Source organism: Bufo bufo, chromosome 2, assembly GCF_905171765.1.
Source record: "Bufo bufo chromosome 2, aBufBuf1.1, whole genome shotgun sequence".
Classification (NCBI taxonomy): domain Eukaryota; kingdom Metazoa; phylum Chordata; class Amphibia; order Anura; family Bufonidae; genus Bufo; species Bufo bufo.
Window position 1 is genome coordinate 384,203,772 of NC_053390.1, and position 21,569 is coordinate 384,225,340.

The window sequence follows — 21,569 nt, forward strand, 5'->3', positions numbered from 1 at the left end:
AGTAGGAGGAGGAGGCTACAGGAGGCAGAGAATGATGCCCTGCGATCCTAGGGGGCGGAAGGACGTGCGCCAAGGAACTGTCCGCCGGGGGCCCAGCCGCCACTACATTCATCCAGTGTGCAGTTAGTGAGATATAGCGTCCCTGGCCGTGCTTACTGGTCCACGTATCTGTGGTTAGGTGGACCTTGCCACAAATGGCGTTGCGCAGTGCACACTTGATTTTATCGGACACTTGCATGTGCAGGGAAGGCACGGCTGTCTTGGAGAAGTAGTGGCGGCTGGGAACCACATACTGCGGGACAGCCATGGCCATCAGCTGTTTGAAGCTGTCTGTGTCCACCAGCCGGAATGACAGCATTTCAAAGGCCAGCAGTTTAGAAATGCTGGCGTTCAGGCCAAGGGCTCGAGGGTGACTCGGGGGGAATTTGCGCTTCCTCTCTAAGGTTTGAGATATTGAGAGCTGAACGCTGCTGTGTGATATAGTGGAGACGCTAGTTGACGGTGGCGGTGGTGGTGGTGTCGGTGGCACATCCTCTGTTTGCTGCTCGGCAGGTGGCAACATTCCTCTCGAGGCGGAAGCCGAGGCAGCAGCGGTAGAGGGAGCAGGGGGAGCCTCAGCGAGTGCCTGGTTTTTAAGGTGTGTACCCCACTGCAGTTCATGCTTTGCATGTAGATGCCTGGTCATGCAGGTTGTGCTGAGGTTCAGAACGTTAATGCCTCGCCTCAGGCTCTGATGGCAGAGCGTGCAAGTCACTCGGGTCTTGTCGGTAGGACATTGTTTAAAGAAGTGCCATGCCAGGGAACTCTTTGAAGCTGCCTTTGTGGGGCTGGGTCCCTGTTGGCGATGTCCAGTAGCAGGCGAACTCTGGGGGCGGCGGCTCGTCTGCTTTGGCCCCCTGCTCCCTATTTGGCTTCGCTGTTGTCTCGGTCTCACCACTACCTCTTCCTCTGAACTGTGAAAGTCATCGCCACAACCTTCAGTCCATGTGGGGTCTAAGACCTCATCGTCCTCTGCATCGTCTTCCACCCAGTCTCCCTCCCTGACCTCCTCCTGTTCAGTCTGCACACTGCAAAAAGACGCGGCAGTGGGCACCTGTGTTTCGTCATCATCAGAGAGTCGGTGACTCTGCTGTGGTGGTATTCCCATGTCCTCTTCATCTGGAGACATAAGTGGTTGTGCGTCAGTGCATGGTATGTCTTCCTCCACTGGGGAAGGGCTAGGTGGACGCCCCTGGGAAACCCTGGAAGCAGAGTCTTCAAACAGAAGAAGAGACTGCTGCATAACTTGTGGCTCAGACCGTTTCCCTGATATGCTTGGGGGTGATGTGACAGACTGATGGGCTTGGTTTTCAGGTGCCACCTGTGCGCTTTCCGCAGAAGACTGGGTGGAAGACCATGTGGTGAACGTGCTGGAAGCACTGTCGGCCACCCAATCGATTAATCCCTGTACCTGCTCAGGCCTTACCATCCTAAGAGCGGCATTGGGCCCCACGAGATATTGCGGTACATTCTGCCGGCTAGTTGAGGGAGTTCGTTCCCTACTGTGTGCGCCTGGGGCCGAACGGCCACGTCCTCTACCAGCAACAGAGGCTCCACGGAAACCACCACGACCGCGTCCTCGTCCCTTAATAGTATTTTTCTTCATTGTTGCGATTCAACTCGCACCACAATGAAATATATTATTTTTTATAAGCAAAATCCCCTCACTGGAATACTTTCAGTCTTTTGACTGTATGGATTACAGATGGAATGACTGTTATATGTGAGTACCGCTTTCTTTGACAGATTCTAGTATGGGTACATATATGTTTTCCCAACCCCAGCACATTAGTTTGCTAATTCCAGATGTATGAAACGCAGGCCTAACTGTATCTAGTATATTGAACGCCAGATAAACTAACTTGGCCTTTTTTAAATAAAGAAAATCCCCTCACTGGAATACTTTCAGTCTTTTGACTGTATGGATTACAGATGGAATGACTGTTATATGTGAGTACCGCTTTCTTTGACAGATTCTAGTATGGGTACATATATGTTTTCCCAACCCCAGCACATTAGTTTGCTAATTCCAGATGTATGAAACGCAGGCCTAACTGTATCTAGTATATTGAACGCCAGATAAACTAACTTGGCCTTTTTTAAATAAAAAAAATCCCCTCACTGGAATACTTTCAGTCTTTTGACTGTATGGATTACAGATGGAATGACTGTTATATGTGAGTACCGCTTTCTTTGACAGATTCTAGTATGGGTACATATATGTTTTCCCAACCCCAGCACATTAGTTTGCTAATTCCAGATGTATGAAACGCAGGCCTAACTGTATCTAGTATATTGAACGCCAGATAAACTAACTTGGCCTTTTTTAAATAAAAAAAATTCCCTCACTGGAATACTTTCAGTCTTTTGACTGTATGGATTACAGATGGAATGACTGTTATATGTGAGTACCGCTTTCTTTGACAGATTCTAGTATGGGTACATATATGTTTTCCCAACCCCAGCACATTAGTTTGCTAATTCCAGATGTATGAAACGCAGGCCTAACTGTATCTAGTATATTGAACGCCAGATAAACTAACTTGGCCTTTTTTAAATAAAAAAAATCCCCTCACTGGAATACTTTTAGTCTTTTGACTGTATGGATTACAGATGGAATGACTGTTATATGTGAGTACCGCTTTCTTTGACAGATTCTAGTATGGGTACATATATGTTTTCCCAACCCCAGCACATTAGTTTGCTAATTCCAGATGTATGAAACGCAGGCCTAACTGTATCTAGTATATTGAACGCCAGATAAACTAACTTGGCCTTTTTTAAATAAAAAAAATCCCCTCACTGGAATACTTTCAGTCTTTTGACTGTATGGATTACAGATGGAATGACTGTTATATGTGAGTACCGCTTTCTTTGACAGATTCTAGTATGGGTACATATATGTTTTCCCAACCCCAGCACATTAGTTTGCTAATTCCAGATGTATGAAACGCAGGCCTAACTGTATCTAGTATATTGAACGCCAGATAAACTAACTTGGCCTTTTTTAAATAAAAAAAATCCCCTCACTGGAATACTTTCAGTCTTTTGACTGTATGGATTACAGATGGAATGACTGTTATATGTGAGTACCGCTTTCTTTGACAGATTCTAGTATGGGTACATATATGTTTTCCCAACCCCAGCACATTAGTTTGCTAATTCCAGATGTATGAAACGCAGGCCTAACTGTATCTAGTATATTGAACGCCAGATAAACTAACTTGGCCTTTTTTAAATAAAAAAAATCCCCTCACTGGAATACTTTCAGTCTTTTGACTGTATGGATTACAGATGGAATGACTGTTATATGTGAGTACCGCTTTCTTTGACAGATTCTAGTATGGGTACATATATGTTTTCCCAACCCCAGCACATTAGTTTGCTAATTCCAGATGTATGAAACGCAGGCCTAACTGTATCTAGTATATTGAACGCCAGATAAACTAACTTGGCCTTTTTTAAATAAAAAAAATCCCCTCACTGGAATACTTTCAGTCTTTTGACTGTATGGATTACAGATGGAATGACTGTTATATGTGAGTACCGCTTTCTTTGACAGATTCTAGTATGGGTACATATATGTTTTCCCAACCCCAGCACATTAGTTTGCTAATTCCAGATGTATGAAACGCAGGCCTAACTGTATCTAGTATATTGAACGCCAGATAAACTAACTTGGCCTTTTTTAAATAAAAAAAATCCCCTCACTGGAATACTTTCAGTCTTTTGACTGTATGGATTACAGATGGAATGACTGTTATATGTGAGTACCGCTTTCTTTGACAGATTCTAGTATGGGTACATATATGTTTTCCCAACCCCAGCACATTAGTTTGCTAATTCCAGATGTATGAAACGCAGGCCTAACTGTATCTAGTATATTGAACGCCAGATAAACTAACTTGGCCTTTTTTAAATAAAAAAAATTCCCTCACTGGAATACTTTCAGTCTTTTGACTGTATGGATTACAGATGGAATGACTGTTATATGTGAGTACCGCTTTCTTTGACAGATTCTAGTATGGGTACATATATGTTTTCCCAACCCCAGCACATTAGTTTGCTAATTCCAGATGTATGAAACGCAGGCCTAACTGTATCTAGTATATTGAACGCCAGATAAACTAACTTGGCCTTTTTTAAATAAAAAAAATTCCCTCACTGGAATACTTTCAGTCTTTTGACTGTATGGATTACAGATGGAATGACTGTTATATGTGAGTACCGCTTTCTTTGACAGATTCTAGTATGGGTACATATATGTTTTCCCAACCCCAGCACATTAGTTTGCTAATTCCAGATGTATGAAACGCAGGCCTAACTGTATCTAGTATATTGAACGCCAGATAAACTAACTTGGCCTTTTTTAAATAAAAAAAAAATTCCCTCACTGGAATACTTTATGGCTTTTCACTGTATGGATTACAGGTGGACTGGTATTAGTAGGGGTGACACAAGCACACCCAAGTCCCTGATGTAGGATTTCTATGGCACAGACCACTATTACAAGTGATTAATGGACGTTGGGAGAGATTGTGCTGCAGCACTAGTCCCAAGATGGCCGCCGCCTATCAGCCCAGTAACATGTGCCACAAAATGGTCTGCACAACCTTTAAAAAAAATAGCCTTGGACTGTGCTGCTAAATCGCTATTGGTCTGAATCCCAGGTGTAGATGTCTGACTTGTTTGGAGCTTTGGAATGCACACTGTGGCAGCTTCTGCTGCAGCACTACAAGTCGCAAAATGGCGGCCGGCGGTCAGCCCAGGTACATGTGGATGGAAAAATCACTCTGGCCACTCTAAAAATAGCCAATCCCTATCAAAAAAGCAGCTCAGCTGCAGTTGTTCAGATGAATCACAGGTGGAGGAGAGAAATTTGCTTCCAGTTATTCAATTATCCCTGCCTATTCTCGCCCTAGCATCAGCTGCGTCTATCCCTGTTCTATTCACATCGGGAGTGAGCACGTCCCGACGTGCGCACAAGCTTATAAAGAGGCTGAGTCACATGCTGCACTTGGCCAATCACAGCCTTGCCAATAGTAGGCATGGCTGCGATGGCATCTTAGGGCAAGTAGTATGATGCATGTTGATTGGCTGCTTTGCAGCCTTTCAAAATGCGCCAAAATACATGCCGAACGACGAACCCGAACCCGAACTTTTACGAAAAAGTTCGGGTTCGGGTCCGTGTCACGAACACCCCAAAATTCGGTACGGACCCGAACTATGCTCGAACTGTTCGCTCAACACTAGTTATGGATATTTGGAACCATGCAGAGAACAAAAGAATAAAGGTTAACACATTTATGTTTGACAAATCAGAGGATCACACTATTACAGATAGATCCATGACAGAGACTTTTATAGAAACAGAACTACTTCTACATAAAGAACTGAAACAAAGGTGGGAGATCAAATCCCTTACACAATACATAGAAAGGAACACAATTCCAAAAGGCCTATGCCTATCAAAATCCCCGGCACAAGACTTACACAGTACTGATTTCACTAACAAATGGAACTCTCTCCTGAATACCCAATCTATGCTTCTGACACAATTGGTCATAAGGAGACGAACCGAGATACTTAACGAAATAGTTGAAAAAATCAAATTAATGAAAGAAATAATCGACAAATTGCCAAACAATTACGAATTTAATAAATGGCAGGACAGACTATGTAAAAGCTTAGACAAACTAGAAAGAGAAATCAAAAAAACAAAAAAGTACTAAAACAATAGTAGACACCACACTAAACAACAAGATCCTCCGGGAAACAGTACACAGAGAGAGAACAACATCACCGCACACACCAGCGCACAACCAAGATCCAATGTCCCTGTGTCAAATAAATTTGAAACCTTGACAAGTGACCATTTTTTAGCCCGGACTCCCCCACACCACAAACCACGCATGAACCGGCAAACTCGCCAATCTCCGCAATGAATACCATATGCACTTTCACCAACCCCACACCAATACAACCTGAGAAACAGACACACACAACAGGATTGGATTCACGAGAACTATCACCATCACAGACCTTCAACACGGACTACACACACACATCACAAACCCAACTACACACGGGAATCCCCACAGAGAGAGCAATACAGACCACTACTACAGGAAAAAGGAAGATAAAACTCCGGAGAAGACAGAGGAAATCAAAGAAACTACAACAGAAGATAGACTTGGAGAACACATCAGACACAATCATTAACCTGAGTACAGTTACTCTAACAGAACCTCAGAAAAAACTATTAAACAAAGGCCTAAAGTTTGCACCCACTGTAAAAATGAACAAATTCAACACATTCATTGGCATCGAGAAATACATCAGAAACCTATGCCTGAAAAACCCCATTACCGACAGTGAGAAAACCTATGATAAATACACACACACAAATCTGAGATCCAGATCAATGAAGTTCCCACGACAGGAAATTAGCCAGGAAATGGCCACTTTTCGGAAATGCATAGAGACAGACCTAAGACGGATAAAAGACAAAAGAATCAAGTCCAACCTGTCACGACCATGGTCATGGTCGTGACTCATGTACCGCATGCTGTTGCCTGCGGTCTTGTGTCGTTGTTTCAACCACAGGTGAGGGCCGCTTGCATGTTGCCTCACTTGTGGTTGCCGTTGGCAACATGTTCTTAGAATGTATGTGGCAGTATAGCAGCCTGAGCTGTTGCTGGGCAGCTTGCTGCAATGTGCATGCGGTTGCACCTGGCAACCTATCTTTGTTAGGTGTGTCTTTGGTATGTCTGGTGTGCACAGGATTTGAGTTATATGTGCACTTTCTCCTTTAAGTGGCTGTCTTCCCTTCCCTAGTGTGAGAAGGGTTAATTCCCTTCTCTGTGTGTGAACACTGGGTGTGTCTGTGTGGGTGTGGCTACTTGGGCTATAAAGCCTCAGTGGAGACCTGAAGCTGGGGGGTACTCCAGCCTGGTTTGTAAGCTGGAGGCACCCTCCTGGTCCCTTATACCATCTGCCAGTGAGGGCCACCCTTGTGGTCATAAATCTTGTTAAATGTTGTTATGTGATGTTAAGTAAATGTTATTATGTGGTGTCTGTTATTATTGCAGCTATGGTTCTTGTTCCTGTGTGTTTGTGTGCTGTGTCCTTTTATGTTTGTGTGTGGACTTCAGCACTTGTGTCCAGGGATCCAGTCAGTGTGTCTGTGGCAGGTAGGGGTGGAAGTCTTTCACTCTCCTGCCATATCCATAGTCTGTTTATGTTTATATCCCCTTGCAGCTCGGCCAGTTTTAGACTCCTGTTTCTCCGCATCCAGGAGGAACAGGTGGTCTACCCAGCTCCTAGTTCAGGGATCGGAGGAGGGTGAGTAGGGATCAGAGGTTCCTGAGCATGAGCCCTCCTACCATCAAGGTCGGCTCATGCAGCTAGGAGTCAGGGTCAGATTAGGGGTGCGTTAGGAGGTGACCTGCTCCCTAATTCTACTGTCCTAGCCGAGCAGCGACTAACATCTCGTGGCATCGCACGGCTGAGGGTTTTCCCCATCCTCAGCCGTGACACAACCTCTCAAATCAGGAGATACAAGCGATCAAACAACTTCAGACAAAAAACAATATAACCATAAGACCTACAGACAAGGGGGGGGGGGGGGCATTGTAATACTAGATACCGCAAAATATAATGAAGAATGCCATAAACAATTATCAGACAGTAATGCATACAAACGACCCCACAGAGAATTATCATCTATCACTCACAGATCTATGCAATGAGGGCACAAAGAACAACATCTTGTCAGAACAAGAAGCCCATTTCATCCTAAACACCCAAAAAAGACTCCCAATATTTTATTGTCTGCCAAAAATACATAAAGACCTTCATAACCCACCTGTCCGCCCTATTATATCTGGAATTGACTCAATCACATCCAACCTGTTACAATATATTGACAGACTCCTACAACCCATCGTCAAACATATGAGATCTTACATTAAAGATACAACAGAAATCATAAATATTATTGAAAATTTGAATTTCGAACCAGAGTGGACATTAGGCACATTAGATGTACAATCATTATACACAGTCATCGAACACCAGCCAGGAATCCTATCCATGAGCCGACAACTAGAACAAAATAGTCCATACCCAAAAGAACAAATAGAATACCTGACCAAAGCTGTAGAATTTATTCTGACACACAATTACTTCTGCTTCGAATCTGAATATTTCCTCCAGACTAGGGGAACAGCCATGGGCACCAGATTCGCCCCCAGTTACGCCAATCTTTTTATGGCGGACTGGGAGGATCACAACATCACCCCAAGACTGGTGCTATGGCACCGCTACATCGACGACATCATCTTCATCTGGAAGTGAAGAAAACCTAACACTATTCCTGAATGACATTAATCTCAATCCTATTAATATACGTTTTACATCAAAAATCAGTAAGTCTCAAATCGAATTCCTAGATATACAGATCAAAAGTGAACAGAACAAACTTACTTGTTCCACCTACAAAAAACCCATGGCCAAAAACAGTTATGTTCTCTTCTCGAGCTGTCACCTCCCCAAATGGCTCTTAAACATCCTGTCAGGTCAATTCAGACAATTAAAGAGGAACTGCACTGGTACGGAATCCTTTGAACTTGAAGCGGAAGACCTGAAAAAACAGTTTACTGAAAAGAACTATCCGATATCAGAAATAGAGAACTCACTCACCAAAATCAGGAATCTCGACAGGAAAACTTTCTTTGAAACAACCACTACTAAAAGAAGAGAGGATACAAAAGATGAGACACAAATCATTTTACCATTCAATGCAGAACACAAAAAGATTGAACACATCATACGGAAACACTGGCACTTCATACTTGAGGACAAACTACTAAACTCCATCATCCCTACACATCCAAAAATCATCTATACCAAAGCTCCTAATCTAGGAATCAAAATTGGCCCATCAATCAAACCACCACAAAAATATACCAAAACCACAGACAACTGGCTCCACTTCAAAGGATTCTACCGTTGTAACCAATGCAGCAATTGCAAAATTACCACATTTAAAAAGAAAACAGATACCATTCTCTCCACAACCAATTCCTTCCTACATAAAATTAAAGACTTCCTAACATGCAACAGCACCGGGGTGATCTATTTGATACAATGCCCATGTGGGAAACGATATGTGGGACGGACGAAAAGGACACTAAGGAGAAAAATTGCTGAACATATAAATAACATCAAAACAGGCTACATGAATCACTCAGTGTCAAAACACTTCAAAATATACCATAACCAGAACCCCAAGGGGATAATATTTACAGCTGTAGAAAAAGTACCTAAAAACTGGAGAGGAGGAAACTATATAAAACAAATGTCCCGAGTAGAATCAAAATACATCTTTAAATTTAACACACTTGCACCAGGAGGTCTAAACGCTGAATTGGAACTAGGTGGGAGACTCCTGACTGATGGCGGATCGAGTGTCCGGCTGCTTACCAGCACCTCGATCCCCCCTCGGTCTCGGGCCCCCATCTACACAACTCCCTACCCTCAACCAACAAAGGACTACATATGTTGAGATCACATAATTGACTCCGATCCTTCACTCTCAGACCCAAACTCCTTTAAGGAGACATAAATGCCACTAATGGGGTCTACAATCCATAACCCCAACAGCACCTTTAAGAAACAATGACAATTTAGATATATAGCCAAGAAGATCTACTAAAAACTACGAAAAACCATTAAAAACAGTAGAAGAGAATTTTAAAAACAGTGGAATAAACTGTTGAAAACACACACATACAGTCAAATCTCACCCCCCACCTCTTTACCTCCAATACCCAGAGGTAACTATGCACACCCCCATGAACAGAAATACATATATTCCTGCTCCGCTCCTCACCAATCATTGGGCTACACATGCCTGACACAAATTATCACCATCACTTACACACACAAAATACAACATGATTTAAAGACACACAAGCATGAACCATCAATTATATCTATTCTATATATTTATTTATTTTTATTTTTTTTAGACAACTTCTAGACAAAGTTATATTTTTTTTTGCCCTTTTTTCCCCGCCCTTTTTAATCCATCCCGGTTTTTTGATGCAACCTGATGAGGACATTAAAACCCTGGCAGGCTGTTGCACGGGCTACCACTGATGAAGAAGGCTGCAATCCTTCGAAACGCGTATGGTTATCCAAGCCCTGGGAAGCGCTTCCAAACTCCCCTGCACCATCAGGCTGCCTCCATCCATTGACAACACCGGGAATTAAAGCGCCCGAGAAAAGCGCACGCTAAACTGCCGCACGTGGCAAGAACGACAGACACAGTCAGCAGCCCTCTGACCGGAGGAAAAGACAGCAACATTCGCATCGACAGACCGATCCACCAACAGCAGCACTTCGCGGTCATCGCATCCATCTGCAACCGCGCTGCCGGCCCCGTCTATCCATAACCACACTAAGCATCCACAGCACACAGAGGATCCTGCGCGGAGACACCCACATAGAAGAACCGACGATTCTCCAGAAAGGTAACAGTGACCAGATAGCCAATTTTAGGTGGGACGCCACCAGGCACTGGTTCGCTGAAAATAACTTTCGCATAGCTGTGTATATACATACATCGGATCTGGAATGCTGCTGATATATCCTTTTAAACCTGTCACAATTTAGATCTTTGTACTAACTTTTTACTTATTTTAATCAACTGAATCCATCTCAGACTATTGACTATATTTGTCTAATATTTAAAGTTCTACATACCATGATTCTGGATTTATAGCCCAATACAGGGTGTTTTATCATCACATTTTCAGATTATTTTTCTTTATCCATTTATCAATTTTATACCACCCACTCCTCTCCCTATACATTGGGAGTGACCTATATTGATAACGTTTTTATTACTACCCAAATAAATATAGTTTTTATCATATACACACTATCCCTTGTCCTTTGTTGATATCTGCTGGTGACCTCATATAGAGTGCCTGTCATCCTATGTTCCTATACACCTCCACACTATGTCACCTTGCCACTCTGTGGCCTCCTAATGCTGCTGCCACCTCCACACTGTCATTGTGACACTCTGTGGCCTCCTTATGCTGCTGCCACCTCAACACTATGTCATTGGGTCACTCTGTGTATTTCTCATGCTGTTCCCACTCTCCCCACTCCATGACTGGGTCACTATTTTGCCTTTTTGGCCTGGTTGACATCATCATTTATTTGACCCTTTTCTGATCTGTCAGAAGGAAGGAAAAAAGAGACACACAACAGATCCTGTCTGTGTAGCAGCTGTAAGGTCTGTATGGTCCTATCAGAATTGGGTTTTAATTTGGTAGCCAAAAGCAGGAGTGGGTACAAAACACAGAAGACATGCAAATATTCCATTCACGTGTCATCTCTGGATGTTCAAGAGTTTGGGAATTAGGTCACAAGATCTGTACCTCTTCAAGGGTGCTTGGCGAGAGGGCCAAATCAAGGAATGGCACTAAAAAGAGCTCCTCAGAATATCCGAGTGTGGGATCACTTGTTTACCCAGACTCTCCATGGTGGGAGGAAGGAGTATCAGGGTGAGGATTGGGTTGAGCAGACTCTTGGCTACGGAGAATGGACTTGGTGGAAGACAGGGTGGTACTTAACTGACTGGAAGCATTATCTGCTGCAATCCAACCGACCACCTGGTCACACTGGTCTGACTTCAAGAGTGTTGTCCTGCGCTGCCCTTCAAACTGGGATATGAAGCTAGATATCGTGGATGATTGTTTTTCTTGTGCTCTGGTAGCAGGCACAGTTTCACCGCGCCCAGGGCCACGGCCTTTGGGTGCACCATCAGCCTTACGGCCACTGCCACGTCCCTTACTGCTCGCCTTCTTCATATTAAATGTTATATATGTTTGAAAGTCTGTCACACGTACAGTAGAGTAGGATTTGGAAGTGTATGCGCAAACAAATTTAAAAAGGTATTTGGGATCCCGCAGGTAATGTCAATGCTGCCACCAGCGGCTAATGAAAAATTACAGGGAATGTACACTGTATGTCACAGATACATTTTTGAAGTGCACATGTTACACTGCAGATGTGGCACTGGTTATGTCACTGTCGGAAGCGGCCTATTGAAAAAGTACACTGTATTTCACAGATATTTTTTGGATGCGCACACTTGACACAGGAGATGTGGCGCAGCTAATGTCGCTGTCTGCAGCGGCCTAACTATTGTACACTATTTAGTACAGGATGCGCTAAAAATAGATTACTGCCACACACGATATTCCTTAGAAGGACTTTTGGGTCTGTAAAGTTTTAGCAATTTATGGCAGGTTGCGCTAAAAATATAGATTGCTGCTGCCACACGCAATAGTCCTTAAAAGGACTTTTGCGTCTCTGAAAAGTTTTGGTGGTAAAAATATTCTTAAATAACTCCCTACACTGTCTGTCCCTTCCTCAGCACAGCTCTCCCTGACTAAGAATGAGCCGAACGTGTGTCATCGGATACTATATTGCACCCGATGACCCGTTCTGGACAGCCAATCACTTTAATGCCAGCAGCCAACATGGCTGCGGCATTACAGTGAGGGCAGTACTTACCTACACGTTTATTGGCTGCATAGCAGCCAAGAAATGTGAGGGGTGGGGACTCGAGCATTGCGCTCGAGCACATGCAGTATTCGGCCGAATACCGCCATGTGCCGAGCATCGAGATGCTCGAGCCGAACTGGTGTTCGGCCGAGCATGCTCTATCATCACTAATTGTTATATTCTGACATATGACTTTTTTATATTTCTGTCTACAGAAGTAAGTGATGGATCTTTTTGTAGGTCGATCTTTGGTTTATACCATTCAGAGGTATGTATAACTTTTTGATATTTTTTTATTCAGTTTCACTGTATAGAAAGTAACAAAACAACAGTGATTTTGTCATGGTGCTCACCATATAGGATAAATGTGTTTATATTTCAAAAAAATCATGGTAATTGTTATTTATTTTGATATGTAAAATGGGGAAAGAGGGGTGATTTAAACTTTTAAAAACTTTTAAACTTTTTTTTGTTCCCCTAGGGAGACTGAATATTGGATAATCAGTTCGCTTCTATCTTGGACTGCAATCTTTTACCATTTCAGGGGGCTCAATAGAAACTTTACAATGACAGGCCTATGAGTCTTCACAAGGTTTTTGGCTGCCATAGAAACAAAACGGTTCCTGCATTCTGTTTTCCTCTGATCATGAACACTGCCAACGGAGTCTGCTGTTTACACAGCAGTCACCCTTTATCTATGGCACCCCCAAAGCTCTTGAGCGGGCATGATCTGACATCCTTATGGCAGATTGCGGGAAGGGATAAAATAAAACCTTATGCGTAATAAATGTATATTAGTTTTATGTGTAATAATGTATAATCCTGTTTGTTTTCTTGAATGCTCCTTAATTTAAAATGTATGCAGCACTGTGTTTATCATAAACTTTTATATTTTATAAAATAGATTTCATGTAGCACATGCCAACTACACTATATTGTTATTCTAAGCATAATTGCTTATAAATATATGTAAACATGTGCATCAAATATAAAGAAATGCAAAAAATACAACATAAACATATACTTAAAATCAGGACATGAGAAATAACATAAAAGAATATTGTTCTGGTCCCTAGTTGAAAATTGCAAAATAAGTATTTGAAGCAAATGTCTGTACTTTTAACCTCTGATAAAAAGATCTTTGAATTGAGGTTCTATTATACTCCTGCAATTTTCTTTCGCTTTTCTCTCTTTCATCTATGTTCTCTTTGGTACTGCTTTTTAAAGCAGAATGTAGTCAACAGATCAATTCAAAAAATATGCAAAAAAAAAGATGTCCATCTACAGTAAGTATGAATAAACCCGTTCTAGCACATATTCCAAAGCAATAGAAAAGTTCTTGAAATTAAGAATAAGAACAGATGTACATTTAGAATGTGTCAAAAATAATCTGTGTCAAAATTGTTCCATTACAGCCGCTGAATAGAAAGTATATAGCATGTCATTCTAAGCAACCTCAGACAAAGAACTGACACAATTAGTTTGCATGTTCTAGATAATAAGGGAACAACAAAACAGAAAAGGCTCAGAGACCTTGTAGCATTGTCAGCAATGGGAAATATAAAGAAAGATTACATACTCATTTCAAGCAAGCACAAAAAATTTGCTTTTGGCTGAAGCTAATGTTAGGGTGCCTGCTGTCTTCAAGTCATTTGTTGTCACAAAAGAGAAGATGCATCTGCAGTGCGGCCTGTAAAGATAATTAAATAAAGTCATATAAGGCTGGATTCACACACACAATGGCCCACATTATCTAACGTGAGTGCACCTACTGAAAATGTTGCAAAAAAGCACCAAAATTTGGCACAACATGGTGCCTTTGTGGTGCAATTTGACACATCTAGTGTTAGAGAGTGAAAATAAAAATGTAGAAATGGGTGCAAGCTCCAAAGAATCCAACTCCAGATCCCCAATTCCAAATGAAGAAGAGAAAAAAGGGCGCAGCACCAGAGATCAATCCATAGATTTATTCGCCCAACATCCGCAATGCATCGTTTAAACTGCTCCATGCAGCCATTTTCAAGCAAGCTAATTCTATGTGACATCATTTTAATATGGCATTCAATACATATGCCTATGAAATTCATTGAATAAATTACATTAAAATGTAGTGAAATCCCTATATAAACAAATATCAAATTGAAAAATTAAAGTGACGAATGCATAATGTAATATGTGGTCATCCCAAAACCACAACATAACTTACAAAAAACATAGACCTTAGCTTAACCCCTTAAGGACCCTGCCATTTTCACCTTAAGGACCAGGCCATTTTTTGCAAATCTGACGTGTCACTTTATGTGGCGATAACTTTAAAACGCTTTTACTTATCTAGGCCATTCTGAGATTTTTTTCTCATCACATATTGTACTTCATGACAGTGGTAAAAAGAGTTAAAAAATATATTTTTATTTATTAAAAAAAATACCAAATTTACCAAAAATTTGGAAAAATTAGCAAATTTCAATTTCTCTACATTTATAATAGATAGTAATACCTCCAATAATAGTTATTACTTTCCTATTCCCCATATGTCTACTACATGTTTGGATCATTTTGTGAATGCCTTTTTATTTTTTGGGGATCTTAGAAGACTTAGAAGTTTAGAAGCAAATCTTGAAATTTTTAGAAAATTTCCAAAACCCACTTTTTAAGGACCAGTTCAGGTCTGAAGTCACTTTGTGAGGCTTACATAATAGAAACCAGACAAAAATGACCCAATTTTAGAAACTACACCCCTCAAGGTATTCAAAACTGATTTTATTAAATTTGTTAACCCTTTAGGTGTTCCACAAAAAATTATGGAAAATGGAGATTAAATTTCAGAATTTCACTTTTTTGGCAGATTTTCCATTTTAATCAATTTTTTCCACTAAAAAAAGCAAGGTTTAACAGCCAAACAAAACACAATATTTATTGCCCTGATTCTGTAGTTTACAGAAACACCCTATATGTGGTCGGAAACTACTGTACGGGCACACAGCATTGCACAGTATAAAAGGAACGCCATATGGTTTTTGGAAAGCAGATTTCACTGGGATAATTTTAAGCTGCCATGTCACATTTGAAGACCCCCTGATGCACCGCTAGAGTAGAAACTCCAAAAAAGTTACCACATTTTTGAAACTACACCCCTCCTGTTTTACAAACTTTGTTAACTCTTTAGCTGTTAACAAGAATTAATGGAATATAGAGATGAAATTTCAGAATTTCACTTTTTTTGGCAGATTTTCCATTTTAATCCATTTTTTCCAGTTACAAAGCAAGGGTTAACAGCCAAACAAAACTCAATATTTATAGCCCTGATTCTGTAGTTTACAGAAACATCCCATATGTGGTCGTAAACTGCTGTACGGGCACATGGAATTGCGCAGAAGGAAAGGAACGCCATATGGTTTTTGGAAGGCAGATTTTGCTGGACTGTTTTTTTGACATTATGTCCCCCTGATGCACCCCTAGAGTAGAAACTCCAAAAAAGTTACCCCATTTTGGAAACTACTGGATAAGGTGGCAGTTTTGTTGGTACTATTTTAGGGTACATATGATTTTTGGTTGCTCTATATTACACTTTTTGTGAGGCAAGGTAACAAAAAATAGCTGTTTTGGCACCGTTTTTATTTTTTGTTATTTACAACATTCACCTGACAGGTTAGATCATGTGGTATTTTTATAGAGCAGGTTGTTACGGACGCGACAATAGCAAATATGACTGTTTGTTTCAGTTTTACATAACTTTTGGAAAAAAAAGATTTTTTAGTGTCTCCACATTCTGAAAGCCGTAGTTTTTTTAAATTTTTTGGGCGACTGCCTTGCGTAGGGGCTCATTTTTTGGGGGATGAGATGATTGTTTGATTGGCACTATTTTGGGGTGCATATGACTTTTTTATCACTTTCTATTACACTTTTTGTGATGTAAGGTGACAAAAAATTGCTTTTTTGACACCGTTTTTAATTAAAAAGAATTACGGTATTCACCTGAGGGGTTGGGTCATGTGATATTTTTATAGATCAGAGTATTACGGACACGGCGATACCTAATATGTCTAATTTTTTTCTATTTATGTAAGTTTTGCAGAATATCATTTTTTAAACAAAAAAAAATCATGTTTTAGTGTCTCCATAGTCTGAGAGCCATAGTTTTTTCAGTTTTTGGGCGATTGTCTTAGGAAGGATATCATTTTTGAGGGAATAGATGACTGTTTTATTGGCACTATTTTGGGGTGCATATGACTTTTTATTCGCTTGCTATTATACTTTTTGTGATGTAAGGTGACAAAAAATGGCTTTTTTGACACCATTTTTATTTTTATGGTATTCACCTGAGGGGTTAGGTCATGTGGTATTTTTTATAGAGCCGGTAGTTATGGACGTGGCGATACCTAATATGTATACTTTTTTATTTATTTACATTTTACACAATAATATCATTTTTGAAACAAAAAAAATCATGTTTTAGTGTCTCCATAGTCTGAGAGTCATAGTTTTTTCAGTTTCTGGGCGATTGTCTTAGGAAGGATATCATTTTTGCGGGATGAGATTACGGTTTGATTAGAACTATTTTGGGATGCATATGACTTTTTAATCGCTTGCTATTACACTTTTTGTGATGTAAAATGACAAAAAAATTGCTTTTTTGACACCGTTTTTACTTAATTTTTTTGACGGTGTTCACCTGAGTGGTTAGGTCATGTTATATTTTAATAGAGCCAGTCGATACGGACGCGGCGTTACCTAATATGTCTACTTTTCTTTTTATCCCAATTTTTCCCAATTTTTTTCCCTTTTATTTTGGCAAAGATATTTTATTTTATTTTTACTTGGAACTTAAAAATTTTTGGGGGGAAAATTTTATTTTTTTATTTTCACTTTATTTTTTGTCCCACTCTGGGACTTCAACTTTTGGGGTCTGATCCCCTTTACAATGCATGACAATTCTTCTGTATTGTCATGCATTGGCTGTAAGTGTATTACACAGTGTAATACACTTACAGCCTTCCTGCCTGTGAGATCCAGGGGGCTGGATCTCACAGGCTGTCCTGGAAGGCAGCCACGATGTCTAAGAAAGGCATCGTGCTGCCTTCCATGCCATCAGGTCCCCGTCAAGCAGCACGGGACCTGATGGCTGCTTCCTCCCTGCACGGACATCGCACGTGCTGCGGTCAGCACTGACCACGGCTGTGCAGGGGTTAATGCGCCGGCATCTGTGATTTCGCCAATACCAGCGCATGCAGCAGGGGTCCGGCTATCAGTGACTGCCGGACCCCTGCCGCGGATCGGGCGGGCGCAGCTCCTGCACCTGCCCAATCATCATGACGTACTTCTCTGGTCCTTCATTCACGGCCAGAGATGACGTACATGTACGTCATGGGTGCTTAAGGGGTTAATATGCAATTAGGCATAAATTACAATCATCTGGCAAGCACTCAACCCATAAAAGAAGTACATAAAGTTGTCAGAGTGGCAGTGTCTAAATAAATCAAGTGCGCATGTCCATAACGTAGATAACAGTTCATATGGCCAGTAAGATAACAGGTCATTTGTTGTCAGAAAAGAGAGAAGATACATCTGCAGTGGGACCTGTAATAATAATTAAAGGTCTTCTCCTATCCTCAGGATAGGTCATCAATATCAGATCGGTGGGGCACCCCCATCAATTAGCTGTATGAGGAGAGAGAGCACGCATTTTGCATGTGCCGTCTCCCTTCTCTCTTCCTGTTCACCACTGCTGTCTATGGCAAAGATGACCTATACTGAGGATAGGTCATCAATAGTAAAAGCCCGGACAACCCCTTTAAACAAAACTTCTAAAGTCATATAAGGCTGGATTTACACACACACACAGTTGCTCACATTTACTACTGTGAGTGCACCTACTGACGATTTTGTTGTAAATAGCACCAAAAATGTAGCACAATATTATGCATTTGTGGTAAAATTTGGTGAATCTAGTTTTAGAAAGATCTCCGGCATCTTGCTCACCGAGGGAATATGGCTTATTGGAAAGGAGTGTGGCTTCAGAAGAAAGAGGCATGGCCCTAGATGCCACATAAAGGTATCTAGGCCTAGCCTTGCACCAAATTCATCCAGCCTGAGTCACTGTGATAACTCTGGTGCAGATGCCTTAAAGTCTACAGTGAACTGTAAAAAAAAAAACACTATAAAGTGTTGTGTTATATGGCATTGTTATGCTCAATGGATTTTTTTTCATTAAATGCAGCATTCTCTGGATATCATGCTTTTTTCTGGCATTTTCCTAATAGGTTTTGTTATAGATTTTGAAAACAACAGCACAAATGCATGTATGGAAAGTCACAAAATAAAAAAGCCACCAAAAATGAAAAAAAAAAAATATGACAAATGTGCTGTGCTTAGCCCAGCCTGACATACCACTGCCAGCCAAATACAGCCAAAGTCTTCTGACTAGCTAGATGAACCATCTGATCAACCATGGACAGTCATAGCCAAATAGTCTTAATTGGAACTGGCATTTGTATACGACATCATGGTAACCATAAGAGATTAAAAGTAGCTGATGCGTCACATGAAAAATATTTTTTTTCTTGTCTTATTTTTACCTTGAAAAACACTAGGAACATATTTTGTAACAGATTAGTTGAATTAGCAATTTTATTTTTTACTGGAATTTCCCGGGGCCTTGATTTTTTTACACTGTAAAAAAGGTTCACCGTGTTGGCTTGGATGGTATGTGGTTGAAAAACAAGCCCGATCCATGGAGGCCCTTACCTTGCAACTTATGGGATGTAAAAAAAACTGTTAGCTCTGCTGACTATTGTATTTTTTGTAAATACGTGTATCAAAATCTGAATTATGCCATTCGTTTGTTATTGCTAATAGACACTTAAGAATTAATTTAGGCATTACTATTCCCCTTTTAAAGGAGTGTTCCTAAAGACACTGATTGGGCAGTGTGAGACTGGTTAGGGACACCCCCCAACTGGTAACACCCATTTCTCAAAGTATTCATAAGGCTATAAGAGGACTACCAGAGGAACAGTGCAAGGCAGAATTGTAAAAATGAAGGCTTCAGAATTGTTAATTCATGTTAAATAAAAGTATTTACTAGAACAAGCATTAGGAGAGGGGACAGAAGAACAAGCATTAGGAGAGGGGACAGACACTGTTTAACCCCTTAGTGACCACCCATACATGCGTTTTTACGGCGGCCCAGTCTAATCGCTGCACGGGTCCCCTGTGCAGCTGGGAGTGGGGAACTGGCTCTCACATGAGAGTGGCGGCCCTGCTCTAACAGTCCAGACCGGCAGGAGTGCCGATCCGGGCTGTTTAACACTTTACATGCCACAGGAAATGGCGCCCGCCGCATGTAAAGAGCTGACAAAGGGAGCAGACTCCCTTTGTCTCCCATCGGCACCCCACAAATGCGATCGCAGGGTGCCGATGTGTGTGAAGGCTGCCTGGGGTCTGATGTAGGCCCCAGGCCGGCCTTCAGTACTTTCCAGCAGGCTGCGTCTCTTTGGAGCAGCCTGCTGGTCAATGTTAGAATAGCATTGCCATTAAAATGCAATGCACTATAGGGATATAGAATTGCTAGTGACAGAATTGCTAATTTATTCTTAGTTGCCACAGAAAAAACATAATAACATGCAATCAAAAAGTGCCATTTACTCCAAAATGATACCAATGAAAAATACAAGTCGTTCCTCAAACATTAAGCCCTCACACAACTCCATAGAAAGAAAAATAAAAAAAGTTATGGGTCTTGGGAAGGGGCAATGCGAAAACATTTTTTTCTTTAAAAAAAAAGGGTGTTTTATTGCAAAAAAGTAGTAAAATGTAAAAAAATAAAAATATATATGTATTTGGTATCACTGTAGTCGTACTGACCAAGAGAATAAAGATATTATGTTATTTATACCGAAAAATGAACGCCGTAAAATTTATAATGTATAAAAACAGTGACAGTTTTGCTGTTTTTCCCATCTCTCTCCCAGAAAGAGTTAATAAAAGTTAATTAGAAAGTTATGTGTACCCCAAAATGGCGCCATTAAAATCTACAACTTGTCCCGCAAAAAACAAGCCCTCATAACGCTATATAGACAGAAAAATAAAAAAGTTATGGCTCTTGGAACGCAACAATGAAAAAAGGAAGAAAAACGCTTGGTCTATAAGGCCCAAAACAGGCTGGTCACTAAGGGGTTAAGAGATCTGCTGTTAATGTGGGCTGGTAGGTACCATAGGTCACCTTTAAAGGTCTTGTGTGTTCTGTGCTTTCATGGATCATAGTTACTTTGGAGGCAAAGTGAGACCTGCACATTAGTATTAGGGAACCTGCACACTTTGTGGATTACATGCGGATTCTCATGCAGAAAAAATGTAGCATAATACATTACCAGAAAAGAGAAGGAGAATTTTTCTTGCATGTGGAAAGTTATCTACCATGTGGATATTGAAATCAGTCGCATGTCAATTGTCTGCGTGATTTTGCATCTTATGTAGTGTTTTTCTCCATAGACTTTAATTGGATTGTTAAAGGGGTTGGCCACCCTAAGTATAAAAAATCCAAAGTGCCCTAATAGACAATAGCCAAAACCATGAAGTATTTATATCATGTGACATGTACTGGCTATATATTATTTTTCCAACCTGTTCACCATGACATGCCTCCCTGGAGGAGCTCCTCAGACCAGCTGTGTGGGAGGAGCAGCTGTAAAGTGAAAGTAAAAATCCCAGCATGCATTGCAGCAAGCATCTGCAGAGGAGCAGTCACATGACATCCCCACCCACCTGTGTTTCGATAGAGACAAGAGCCCCTCAGATAATATCAATAACTCATCAGTGAATAACTACTGTACAGACATAGCAATAGGAGCTACGCCCCAGTCCCAGGAGCACACAGGAATATGATGCTAATGTATCATATATATAGGGTACTTTCATACTTGCGGCAGAGGATTCCGGCAGGC